The 12182-nt window shown below is 38.7% G+C and overlaps 1 protein-coding gene across 1 annotated transcript in view; it reads left to right on the top strand.

The window, feature by feature from the left end:
- The first annotated feature begins 3960 nt into the window (after nucleotides 1-3960).
- Nucleotides 3961-12182, top strand: part of ZNF804A (zinc finger protein 804A) — a 213772-nt gene continuing 205550 nt past the window's right edge. Inside the window, exons 1-2 of the mRNA XM_035331514.1 lie at nucleotides 3961-4046; nucleotides 6217-6373. The gene's annotated coding sequence lies outside the window, so the exon portion shown is untranslated. The remainder of the gene's footprint in view (nucleotides 4047-6216; nucleotides 6374-12182) is intronic.

Here is a 12182-nt window from a genome sequence, read left to right as displayed (position 1 = left end):
CTTCACGTCAATGGTTAAAGACTGTCCGGAGTTGTCTCTGCACAATCTCTGCTGTAGCACTCTACTGGGTCTCTTACCATACGACCTCATTCCAGTAAGTATGTTGGTCCAGAGGATCAATATTTCATGCTGAGTTGATATTCAACCTTGCCTTGATTTTCTACAGAAACAAAGGAAAGATGTGTTTGGAGGCTTATCCTCTGTATTGCTAGTGGGTGAAGTGCACCTTTATGCACTAGCTGATTTCTTTCACTCTAGGATGTGGTGGGAGTGGTTGATACTTTTCACTGAATACCCGTGCAGTGACTGGCCCTTTCCGGAAAACATAATATAATTTTAACACAAGCTCTCTCTTTAATGCCTGAGTTGGGTGAAACTTTTTTGGACTTGACCATTTCACACCAGAAAGCATATTATCTGTAAAATTCATCCAAATCAATATACTTTCTTTATTAACAATAGTGCTGTTTAATGATAGCAATATTGTTTCACTTTTTACTTGTTTTGTAATCTATTAAAATAAAACCACTTTTTAATATTATTTTCCAATCAACCATTGTCAGGCATTTTATGTTTCAAAATTATTTACATAAGTATATCATTATTCCAAAATAATCCTTTTTGCAGATGAGTGCTGCACTAAAATTTCCTCTTATTATTACTTTTGACATCAATACTTTATTGAATTGGCTGTTTCCAATTTAATTATACTTGCTTCATTGTCTAGGTCACCTTTTAAACAAAATTCACATCAGTATGAAATTGCTAGTATTACTAAACTGGATTGTGATGTTTCTATTCTCATGAAGATAATTTTTCTTTTTCACTCATGTTTGTGGAAAGCTAAATTAACATTAATTTATTGAAAGAGTTTAGAAATTTATTATTGCTGGTAGTAAAAAAAGGATATACATAATGCTTGCTTGTTTAGTTTTCAAAAATATATGGGATACGTTATTCTAATTAAGTAATCCTTAGTTTAATTACTCTTTGTTCCAGAAAGTGAAAAGATGAACTAATATTTACATATTTTTTACTTTTTCATTTCTGGGAGATGTAATCCATTAGGACTTCTTAGAAACAAGCAAAAACATTGGTCTTTACTCTGAGGAATATAAGGTAGTGGGCATCTCTCCAGCATGTGTCTAAGCCCCCGGGCAATCCTAGTGGGCTTGGATGAAAATAATTACATTCACAGTTGTTTTAGGATTAGGTTCTAAACTCAAATTTGGCACAACAAATAGTGGCCATAAATAAATGAACTCAAACATAGGAGGGCGGGTTCACTAATAGAATATAACTGTGATGACAAAATCAATGGTGACTGTAATAAGACCATGTTGGTTTTTCGGGCTGCTTATAAACATCTGCATAGTCTCACTATCCTTTCAAGTTGAGACATGTTTTTAATAAGATTGTTTTGAGGATAGTATTAACTGCATTTTATTAACAGAACCAATGCTAAGCTGATCACCTTTCTACTCATAGCTCGTCTACTAAATGGCTTTTGTTTTTTATAGTAGATGTCTTATTGGCAGGGCAATGGGGCAAACAGAATTTAGGTTTGTATCCCTATCACTTCGTCAGTTTACGAGAATTTGTATAAATACCATTGTTTAGATTTGACTTTTTATTTCAACAGTTTTCATGGTAATATTCCTATAGTCGGTGCCATTTTTTTAATGGCATAAGCATATATACATGAATGAGTATGCCTGTTTATGGGGTGGTACGTATGTAAAACAAAAGCAGTTTTCTTAGTGCAGAAGCCGAGAAAGTTGCCTTTCTGCCCAGTTGCCTAATTTAGTATAGAAAAAGCTTTAAAATCTTTTAATATAAGGTCAAGCTATGGAGGAAAGGTCACATCACTGAGTTTCTCCTGCATGTTTCTCTCTATCTCAGATGTTTTTTTTTTTTTTTTTTGTTTTTTTTTTTTTTTTTTTTTAAGCACAATACGAATATGTTTGTGGTATAAAATCTTCATTGCATCTGGTGCCCATTAGCTATATGCAGGTGCATGCTGGGTGCCTCTGCAGAACGATGGCCCATTAAGTTGTGGCAGAGGCGGACTGTCCTCCTCTACGGCTGGACTTCAGAGTTGTGAGTGCCCATCTAGCAGGCATGCTTTCGCTGCTTACTGCTTTTATTCACACACCAGGAGAGCATGCTGGAAGAGACCCAAACATATCTATATCAGGACACCTGGAGTGCCCTGCACCAGTGTTCCCATGGGTGCGAGTGTCTCTGAAGGCCAAAATAATGCCTGTGCTAGAACACTGCAAGTGTAGCAAACAGGTCCCATCCAGGCTGGTTTCTCTAGACATGTCGTTCATCCCCATGAGATATGCAGAATTACCTTATTGCATTATACTGACCTTCAGTCAAAGGGGATATGTGCTTACCATCATTTGTCTCAAGTTATACTTGGCAGAAATTTTCATATGTATGCGTGTACCAACACGTAGTTGCCAATGCTATTAAAGAAAGGTTTGTTGGGACCAATGTGCACATTTGTGCCAACTTGATTTTCAGTATTTGCTGTACTTTCAGTGAGCTAGGCAAATACTTGTTTCTTCTGAAGCTGTTTTCTGTGCTGTCAGAGAGATGAATATGAGATGATTGAACCAGGAGCTCAGCAATCATTCTCATGCTCAGTCTGAGAAAAAGAGATGTTGGGAAAATCTCTGCGTGCTTCACAGGGAACGTTGACGTTTTATAAACAATAGCAACTGTGCCTTTGCAAAATGTCTCTTCTCAATTCATGAGAAAGTTTGAAGAGTGGAGGAAATTTCTTTAGGGGAAAGAAATCCAAATGTAAAAACAGCATTTCATTTACATACAATTCAGCCATAATAATAATCTATGGTATGCTGTTATGTTATGCCAAATCATGCAGAGAGTAAAACCTTTTAAGTAAACATTTTTATTACCTCAGTCTCTTCATTTTGCTGCTTTCTTCTGTAGGTGCAGGTTATGCTCAAACTGACTTTAACATATTTTTGTTTCTGTCAGCAGCTGCTGAGGTTTGGGGTAGCAAGTTCATTTTGGAAACTGAGTGTGTTAACGTTTCCAACAGGAATGTGTTGCAGATCGGCTATTTTGTGCAACATCTAAAAATGCTTTATGCTATGAATTAAGAGAGAACCAAATTTCCAAATGTCCAAATCTCACATAGACTAAAAATGCTGCCTGTCAACCAGCTTTAGTCAATGCAAATCTTCTGACTTTTACAGCAAAAGAGCCTTTCTCATGGTCCTGAGCCCTCATGCATCAGCGGGCAGGAGTTTGTTGGATTCCCTTGTGTTTGTTTGGAGCAGTGCTCTAATTTCCCTGATGGAAATATTGAATAAAAACACAGCCTTGACTGGTTGCCTAATGTTTCCAATCTTATGGAGAGGTTTAATAAATGAGGCCCTGCAACTTTTATTTAGTGTCTTCAGGTGGTAAATTAACTACAAGAGGGCTTCCCTATTGTTCCCTGAGAGTGGTGAAAGCATAGTGAGAATTAAAAGCAAAACACTAATTTAAATCTGAGTGTAAGGGCTAGAGAGTTCAAACAGAGACGATCCTCGATTCGCACTAATATCCATACGGAGGCAGAACTTAGAAACTAAATTTAAATATAGAGTATTCATCTCAATATATGATCTCATTTATAAAATGTAGGTAAATGCAAAGCATTCTGAATGATGGAAATGAATCCAGTGATTTTCTGATATAAGCTCTGTCATGTGGTTGTAAGGCAACATCCTTTCTGTGCAGTATGTTTTATGGCAGTTGGTTGAACCAATGCAAAGAGGCGCCTGTCCACTGAGGTATGTGCTGGCTGGAAGTCTAAAGCAATGGAATAAAAATTTTGTGGGTTTTATTTTCATGATACGTGCTGGACAAGAGCAAAGAGAAAAAATCCCTTTGCTTTGTCTCCTGCTTGTTTTCTCACCTGCCTCTTGCTCTTGGCAGATGCGCAAAAGAGGCCTTGGAGGAGAGGATCAACAGCTGCACAGCAGAGGAGATCTAGACTGGCTTGGTGGTGGATGGATAAACATGTAAGCATTGCCAAAAAGGCACAACAGGGAAAACACAGAGGGTAAAAGCTGTATTAAACATTTGAAAAATATATGAAATACTGGAATACAGTAGGATCTCAAGAACTACTAAGGTCTTTTACTTGTAGCTGGTTCCTCACCACGGCAGCGACAGCACATGTGATGCACTCACTTTGAGCTTTTGCCCATGTGTCCTGAGTGCCTGTGAATGGGCTCACGGAGGAGCTTCCCATAGTAGGAGCAGTAATGGGACACCCCTGAGACATGTTGTGAAATTCACATGAGTCTAATGATTGAGGGTCCCGTCCCTCCATCAGATTGTGTTGTCCCATGGCATTGAGTTTTTTTAAGGACCAGGGCAACATAAGCCTTGCTTCCCAGGGAAGCTGAGCTAAGAAAATAACATGGCAGCCAAAGAAACAGAGGAGGGTGCAGATGGCACCAAAAAGGGTGGGGGGGGAGACAAAAATACCAAAGTTATCAGAAGAGAAAAAATGCCAAAGCCTGGGAGAGTTCGGCCATCTGCTTCTGTTGCAGCATCTCAATGTGAATATGTCTCTTGTCTTTGTCTCTCTTTGTCAGCAAAGAGGGGGTGAACTATGTGAAGCTTAACATGAAGGCTGTGGTATTTGCTTTGTAAAACAGATGATGAAGTAGCCTGCATTAAGAAAAGCTCATTTTATTCACTGTGATTTGCAGAGGATCTCTCTGAGCAGAAAGAGCTGTGGCAGCAATTTGCTCTGTGCAGACTTTGCACGGTAGCAGTAGCTGTTTCCAGCCTGGTCTGTGTTTTTACAGGGCAATACCTGGCGGAAAACCATGAATCCCTTGAGCAAAGCAGTGCCTGCTATCATTTTCCACATCTCAAGTCTAGCTAAAGCTAACTTCCATTGCAATAAGTACCTCAGCTGAGTGCTTCTGCTAACCTGTATGAATCAGGATAGCTGAGCCAAAGGTCTCTCCTGGGAAATGGGCTAGTTTGGGGAGTTCATAACAGAATACAAACCCTTTCGCTCTTGGCTTGCGGATGTTAGTCCGGAATGACAGGAAGAATTACATTTGCATGGTGTGCGTGCTAAAGCCAGGCTGTTTTGCACCAGCCTGCAGTACAACTGACACATGGTGGCAAGAGCTACAAGGAGACTAACGATCCCATGTTCATACCACATAAACCATCCCTGGTGACCTCTTTATTTTCCACCAGGTCATGATGGACACACTTGGGCACCTTAGGTAGGAGTTTGCAATGCTCTTGCCTCTTCTGGAGCTTCTGGGGAATAAAGGAACTGTATGTCGCAGTCAACCTGGCACCTTTACTGAGCTCTAAATTGACTCAGAAGTATATAATAGACCCAAAATGAACACCATGCACTGGATCTGGAGTTGGAGTTTCAGTGTTTCAGCAGAAGGAATGTTTTATGTGAATACAAATTTTGGGTGAAACAGCCATGTTTAACACACTGTGAACCTGACGTGCTGACTGGGAAAGAGGAGAGCGTGCGAGTCCCTTATTTAATTAAATAGGAAGCCTGCATGATGGTTATACCGTCTCTGCGAGAGGCTCTGCAGTTTTTAGTTTGGCATGCAGCACTTTAAATAGGAGAATGGTTAAATGACAGCCACAATAACATGTTATACTGTTCATAGCAGTCAGGTGTCAGTGAAATGGATTGATTTCTATTAGGCAGTACTAAAAGAGCATTGGATTCAATTGAACGAAGTAAATGTGCTGTAATCTCTCTCTGAAGTTTCTTTCATTTTCCTATAGTTACCTGAGAGAAGTAAAAATGTATGTGTACATACAGATATTAAAGAATTAGCAGAGTGCAGACACTGAAAATAATGTCCAGGAATCTGTACTGGAGCTATATTCCTGTCTAGTGTTTCCAACACTTCTGCACGGGATGCAAATTTCTACACTCAAGCTTCAAATAGTATTTTTCCAAATGCTCAAGGAAAGATGCAGCTGCCAGAGAGAGTGCAATTCTTTATGACAGATTAACTTAAACCATTCTAGGGCTATAGAAACCAAATGTATTGCTTTAGCTGTAAGTCAGGGTGGTTAATGTATATGCAATGTATTTGTTATTTAGTACTGCTAATTTGATCTGCGTTTCACACACTGTATGCTTGTCTTGAAGTCAATAGCAGAGAATTTCCATCCTTGCAGGGATCCACTGGACACACAGAATCAGAACAAAAGTTTATCTCCTTACATAACCTCCTCGTTATAATTACTGAACAAAATAACAGCAACAAGATACGACAAAAGTTGAGAATGAGTGCTTGCTGCAAGGACTGCTGTGCATTTTCTGACCCATTCACAGGTAGACAGAACTTGGAAGCTGGGCTGGATGTCCACAGTGTTCAGCTTTACCTAGTGGACACAGCTGCTTCTCTTCAGCTTGTGCTTGTATTGGGCTGGTTTTCAATTTATTTCTTAGTGAAAAGTAAAGCAAAGTATTCTCCATTTAAAGCCTGGGTCTTGCTGTGTGAACAAGTTCCTTTTTTTTTTTTTTTTTTTTTTTTTAATATTTTTTTTTTTTATAATAGCTGATTTTTTTTTTTTTTTTTTTTTTTGCCACTTCCCATTCCTGAATACTGCTGTGGTAGAAGATGGAACGTAAACTCTCCTTTGATTTTGCTTCTCTGGTTTGTTTCAAACATTTGAACATCAAATCCCCTTGTCCTTATGTGGTGATCCCAGCCATCAACTGGGATCACCACACAGCCTACACGAGCAAGTCCAGGAGGTTCATAAAGCACCTAGATGATAACTTCTTGGTGCAGGTGCTAAGACAGCCAACTAGGAAAGGTGCCCTCCTAGATCTGTTGCTGGGGAATAGAGCGGGTCTTGGGGACGTGGCAATTGGCTAGTGCGGCCTCACCTCGAGCACTGTGTGCAGTTCTGGGCACCACAGCACAAAAAGGACGTGAGACTGTTGGAGAGTGTCCAGGGGAGGGCTATGAAAGATGGTAGAGGGCCTAGAGGGGAAAACGTATGAGGAGCAGCTGAGGTCACTGGGCCTGTTCAGCCTGGAGAAGAGGAGGCTGAGGGGAGACCTCATCACAGTCTACAACTTCCTCATGATGGGGAGTGGAGGGGCAGGCGCTGACCTATTCTCCGTAATCACCAGTGATAGGGCCTGTGGGAATGGTGTCAAGCTGAGGCAGGGGAAGTTTAGGCTGGACATCAGGAGGAGGTTCTTCACCGAGAGGGTGGTTGCACACAGGAACAGGTTCCCAAGTGAAGCAGTCACTGCACCAAGCCTGTCTGAATTTAAGAAGTGATTGGACTGTGCTCTTAGTCACATGGTCTGAATTTTGGGGTAGACCTGTGCGGTGCGAGGAGTTGGACTTGATGACCCTTACGGGTCCCTTCCAACTCAGGATATTCTATGGTTCTAATTTGAATATCCTGCTATTAGAAAGCCAAATTGCCAATGTTTGTCACAGTGTTTTATCTGTGATCTTGTTTCCTGAGTAGAAGAAATAGATATTTGAGGTTGTTATTGTATATTGTGATTCTTATCATGCTTTTATAGAGGTGTATCTCAGTTGACTGCAGTTGAGATGCTTCTGATTTATACCATGGAAAAAGGAGAGAGGGAATAACCAGGTCATGATGTTTTAAGGATGATATCTGTAGCAGATGATAGTAGTCCACATAGCAAACTGGATAGATGCAAGATATTAAATCAGAGGAACCAATATCTCAGTTTTATTTCTTTTGAACTTTGGAGCTTTCTTTTGTCACAGTTATGAGGAGAAAATACTGTATGCTCACAGGAACGGAGGAAGGAAACTGAATTGTTTGTATATCATGAACACAAGTGTGGTGTGAGACGTTTTTTTCCTAAAATGATTGTGAGGGGCATTACGGATGCATCTGTAAAAGCTGTAAAGTGGAGTTGTATGCATCCTAAATAGCAGAAAATTATAGAAGTAGTATTGCTATGATTTGATGGCCTTTTCCTGAATCAGCTCCAAACTGAAACTGCAGATGCCAGAAGAGACCAATTAGTACGAATATCAACGCTGTAACTGAGCTACCCAAAATAAGTAACTGAGAAATTGTCAAAGAAAGATCTGAACAAAATGATGGCAAGATTAAAACAGTCATTAATACTGAAAAGCTAAGATAGGGGAAAAGGGGCGATGAGCATTACAGTGCAGCTAACCATGCAGCCTACAACAGTTTTGTAATTAAGAAGCCATTAGTGGTCTGCATGCTGGATAGCATTATCCCAACTCCCACATCATGTCAGTTAAAACACTGTTAATGTGTTTGATGCATTATGAGGTAAATCAGAGATAAACTAAGAAGATACAATTATCCTCTATGCTTTTACAAGATTTCTAGGGTTGGGGAGGTTTTCACTACAAGTGCTCAAGGGGAACATGATGTCTTTTTATCTGGCTTCCCAATTCAGAGTGTTTGGGGCTGACACTCTGGAGCACAAGGGGCCAATTCTTGGTCATACAACCAAGACATGGCATTTTTTCCTCCAACAAGTCTCTATTTTTTTTGTTTGTGGAAAAGAAAACATTGGGATAACTGTTTATAAAAGTAGTTGGAGTATTAGAGGTTAAAAGTATTGTGTTGTTAGTGTGTGTGTTATCACCAAAATCATTCAGCTTCACACTCTGACAACGTGCCCATCTGTTTCCTACTTCCTTCATTAAGATACTCTCATTTATTAAGATAAGAGGAAATGGAAGCAATTGAAGTGCTAATTTTAGCTTAAACATTAAACTGATTTTAAGTGTTCTATAGAACAAATATCAAGGGAGTCTAAAGCATATATATACACCTACTAGATTTCCACTGTGAATAGATACCACAGGGAAGTTAGAACAAACATTAACAGAAATTAAACATGGATCTAAAGATTTTTAAGTCCCAAAGGTCTGATCTATGATAAATTAATAGAATAGTTCCAAAGCACGCACAGGAATAGTTCTCAAAATTGGCTAATGTGCTAAAATGATCTTAAAGGGCAAAACAAGTATTTCAAATAGAAAGCAAGAGAAAAACAGGACTCAGAGACTTTTCAACTGTATTTTGTAATCTACTGCATGCATTTTAATATATAAAAAAATGAAACCCTTGTTCAGTAAAGTACAACAGCAAATGGATGAAATGGGATACGTTTCACATATGTAAAAGGCTTTCAAAATGGAAAGGTATTTCTCAAGCCTTTCTAGTGGCTCTGAGTGGGAAAGGATGACAACATTTCAATAGTCTTGAGCTTATGAGATTTATTTCTCCATTTAACTTCTCTGGTAATTAGTCGATTTTACTAACTAGCCATTTACGTGACAGATGATTCCTTAAGTAAATGCAACAACAGTCATGCAAGCTTGGGAATGCTTTTTAAGCAGATCTGCCAATATTGCATTTAGGGGCTTCAGGGATTAGTGATTAGCTGATTAATATGTACATTTTTGCTCAAAATGATAACAGCCCACGATGCTGAGATGTCTGGTGTTCACTCTGTTAATAATTGCTCTTTCGAGCTGGAAAATTGCCCAAAAGGCACCTAACTTAGCACATTGTCAATAAGTAGGTATGAGGTCTTGTATATTAAATGAAATAATAAATATATCACGCAATAGTCAATAGTTAAGAGAAGTGGAAGAGACTGTTTAATTGATTGTAAGAAAATATATGTAACTCTGCTCAGTTACTGCGAAAGGAAAACCAAAAATATGAAGTTACTCGTGCTTTTCTGTGTAGCTAAAAGCAGTGTTTTGAAACCCCTCTGGCTTCACTGAGTGAAAACCTGCACCCATGGAAGTCAGTGAGAATATTGTTATTACTTTCAGTACAACTAGGATTGCATCTAGGGTTCGAGCAATAAGAGTTTAGCAGGGAATTGAGATGTTTTACTCTTGATTTATGAAATACATCTTGCTGTGGCACTTTACTGAATTGTTGTAGGTTTACGTTAACAAAAACAGGGTCGTATCTGTCTGCTGCAAATGCTCTGATTGCTGCCATTTGATCCAAAAAATATCTCTGTCCATTATTAGCAACATGGGATTTATGGCGTGGTTCCCAGCAGTCATTATGCTTCCACATGAAGAGCACTGACACCAGAACAGATATCACATTGCAGTACTGATGGAGTTTGTGACTCCTGATGGTCAGAAGCAGGGAGAGTGCTTTAAGGAACTAAGGAGACATCCCCCCCTCCACTGGCCGCTGTTGGAGACCTCGAGATAGTTTGATTGAACATTTTTGGATATTATGTTGCAGTTCTCATCACTATAAGCTTTTGAGAACAATATTCCTCCCTCCTTCCCTTTCTCTTTCTTTTGGTTAAGAAAAAGAAGAGAAAAAGAGCAAATATGTAAATCATATGAACGACTCATTCTTCCTGTTCTCATGCATGTGATACAGAGAAGCTGTACACTTTTAAATGCTGGCAAAGTAGCAATGCAGCTAAAATACTCCAGATAAGAACAAGAAAGGCTGGAGAAAGTAAAGGTGATCGATCATCTGTTTCTAATTGGCTTTCTTGGAACATATCTCCAAAGCACAGGCCTTTGTCAGCCAAGTAAAGGTCAGTGCTCTTCCTGTACTTGCCACTATGCGTGCACGTGGGATGTTATGCAATCTGAACAGTCCCTAGGATCTATTTTATTTAAATGTTGACCTCCCAAGGCAGGGTCCCTGCTTTTCTGCCCTGCTGCTTGAAAGCCTGCATTTACTGTCTAATTTAGCAGCCAGAGCAGCTCGTATGCCCCCTGCCCAAGGCTGCTGTGCTTTTGTAGCACCTCTGTGTCAGCACAGGCTGCTTCCCAGGTATTTTTCGGTATTCGCTAGTTCTCAGCTTCAGGAGCACTTACCTGCCGTTACAAGGCTCTAGCATTAAGACACAAAGGAAACGTATTTTTATTGAGTTTTATGTGTTAGGTGGCAGCTGGAAGAAAATGCCTGCCGGGACTAACTAAAAGATAATGAGGACAAATACTTCTGGTCGACACAGCAGTAGTTGGTAAGCTTATGGACACCAGTTACATTGCAACAGTATATTAATGGCATTTAGCAAGTACTTTTTAAGTCTTGTTGCATATCCTCTCAGGTTAAATTCAGCTCAAATTACAGCATAAAACTAAAAATGCCTGGTGACTTGACGTGATTACATGTGAAGCCACCAAACACAGAAATAATAAAACTGTATGCGCTATATAAATGTAATTTAGTACTTTGAGAGTGACAGGGAGCACAGGTATGAGGCAGAGCATACAGTAAGTGACACAGCGAGTTGCATCCCTGCTCCACATGCCCTGAGGCTAACCTTTGGGCTTTCAAAGATGATACTGGATCTAGGGGAAAAAAAAAAAAAAAGAATAGGAAAAAAAAGGACTATTTATATGTTTGTAAGAAGAAAAACAGTATTTTGGATAAATCTAAAACACTTTGTTAGCTTGCAATTCTGTTTTGGAATTAGTAAACTCCAAAATTAACTTTTTCACTGTTCAAGTTAATCTGAAGTAGAAGAAATACCTTCTTTCTTGACCTTTCAGTAGAATCGTTGAGATTTTTTCCTTTAAGAGTGTACGGATTGAAATGCTATAAATATGGAAATATTCTTACAAACTTAATGTATGTTTGTATTTGACATAAAAAATTCTTAGAGCTCTTTACTGCTTCTGTTGGAAGTATCACATTTTGGCCCAGACAAAAAATTAGCATAATAGAATTAAATGTAATTGACATCTCTAAAATGCCAGCTGTCTTACTCATGTATTTTCTTTGATATGCATATAAATTGCAAGTGGATCAGAAGACAATTATTGTAGTAAATTATGAGTCAATAACAGATACTTGAAGGATTTAAATAAATGATTTTTTTTCACTTTTATGGAGCAAAATTGAAATGATAAAAATGCACAGTACTCCTAGACATTTGTGTGGTCTCCTGAAATTGCCATGTATCTGATTGTTTTCAAAATAATAAACGACATATATTTTCTAATAGGACAGGAAAGTCATGAATTGCAAAGAGAATCTTTGTATGTTAATACTGGAATATTAGTATGTTGTTTATTGCCAGCAAGGTTATTCTTTTATTCTTTTTAGATTTTTAATGCTTTTTTTTTTTTTTTTTTTTTTTTTTTTTTTTT

This window comes from Oxyura jamaicensis, chromosome 7, assembly GCF_011077185.1.
Source record: "Oxyura jamaicensis isolate SHBP4307 breed ruddy duck chromosome 7, BPBGC_Ojam_1.0, whole genome shotgun sequence".
Lineage (NCBI taxonomy): Eukaryota > Metazoa > Chordata > Aves > Anseriformes > Anatidae > Oxyura > Oxyura jamaicensis.
This window is presented reverse-complemented; position numbering and strand designations above follow the sequence as displayed.